At 32.1% G+C, this 1,771-nt stretch overlaps 1 long non-coding RNA gene across 1 annotated transcript; it reads right to left on the reverse strand.

The window, feature by feature from the left end:
* Positions 1 to 295: 295 nt before the first annotated feature.
* On the reverse strand, positions 296 to 970 carry LOC132915804 (uncharacterized). Its single transcript, XR_009659970.1, has 3 exons — positions 866 to 970; positions 712 to 804; positions 296 to 635 (listed from the first exon to the last, which is right to left on the reverse strand). It is a non-coding gene; the product is annotated as an uncharacterized LOC132915804 (long non-coding RNA).
* Between the last annotated feature and the right edge of the window lie 801 nt (positions 971 to 1,771).

The raw sequence follows: 1,771 nt of genomic DNA on the forward strand, positions 1-1,771 counted from the left end.
AAACGGAATAATATTAATCGACTAAAAAGAAATTACGAGTTATATGTTGTTATTAAATCAATATTAGATCCGTGCAGTTTCTACAGTCGAATATTCAGCAAATACGTTCAGCAAATACGTTGAACAAATAGTTGGAAAATTTTGCGCGAAAGTTCCGATTGAAAGTCCGAAAATATAGGAATCGTAGAAAGGTCTGGAAAGTCCAATAACTCCAAATTAACTCTGAAGTCCAAAGTCTGGACGATTTACTCTTGCAATTGTATAACCTATTACATTTCTAATTCAAAGTGCCAATGTCCTAATTCTTTAAATGACGCGTTAACGTAACTTTAGTCCTTAACGAGTTAATATCGCGAACATTCGGCTGGAAATATTCGCCAGAAAATATTCGAGGTGAAATACTGAAAAATTACGCGAACGAAATCGACGTGCACCGGTAGCTCTGGAAAATCTTCAACGAACGAGTGTTCGTACACGGCCTTCCAGACGTTTTTCCCTCCGACCTTCCTCAAGCGACCTCGAGAGAAATGCACCACCGACGAGAAGCCGGAATCCTCCTTTTAATCCGACCAAGTCAGATCTTTTAATATTTTCACGATTTCTTCCCTCGACGTTTTAAACCATTGTTAGTTGATCTATAATACGTGAGCTTTTAATATGAACTCTTTCCAGAGGAGATTACAGGAGAAAAACATGACAAATAATAGACACGTTTGTTGATGTTTCCGATTTTATGATAGAATAGGATGTTCGTGATTAAATAAAAAGGATTTCAATACGAACAAACTTGCCAGAGAAGTAAATCTGAAAAATAATTTATAAGTTGGTGAAGTTTTGCGAAAGATAAATATTCAAATATACGTACGAGATAAGTATTTTTTGAATTTTTTTGTTTTATCGACACCGTTTCAATTATGCATGAATAGATTAAATTGCAGTGGCGATTTGTAACAACAGACCCTATTCATTTTTGGAGAACTGTGATGATCTTCGTTGATATTTAATACATATGATACGTAATGAAAAACAAAATGTGACTACGACGAATGAGAATAAAGTTTCGAAATTTGTTTGCTTTTCCATCTCCAATTCAGTCATACATGTTTCATAATGCATGACATAAAAGAAAGATCTCGATATAAAATATAATGTCATACGATATTTCTGTTACAATGCATAATATTCTGTGACGTAGATGCGCGCGCTGCGTCGCTTTGATGAACAAATAAAACGTAGCGAAGAATCGAGAGCGAGGTCGGCACGTGCGGCGCAATTTATTGCGTATTTCGAAAGAGACTCGCGAAGCTTTTGTACTTTTTTAAAATAAAATTGAAATAAAATGAAATTGTGGAGGTCTTACAGCGTTATTGAAATACTATTTATCAAAGTAAAATACTGCTATATGAATATTACTAAAATATTAGTTATTAAATATAATATAGGAAATTTATAACATTTAAGAAAATATAATATAAAACACAATAAATTTGCATGAAAAAAAATGGTATAAAAACGTAGAATAAAGTAATACCAATCATTAAATTATAGTAAGTTAGTGAAGATAAAGATCGAGAGAAGAAAAAGAAACATCTTTCTTAAAGTCTTTTGTAGACGAGCATAATTTATTAATACATAATAATGCATGATTTTGATATTACTTTTTTTATATATATATATATATATATATTTAACATTACTTCGATAATGCTGATCGTTAGCAACGCAGGACAATTGACAGTCGCATAATTTCAGACACAATTTTGTAGATCTC

This window comes from Bombus pascuorum, unplaced genomic scaffold (assembly GCF_905332965.1).
Source record: "Bombus pascuorum unplaced genomic scaffold, iyBomPasc1.1, whole genome shotgun sequence".
Lineage (NCBI taxonomy): Eukaryota > Metazoa > Arthropoda > Insecta > Hymenoptera > Apidae > Bombus > Bombus pascuorum.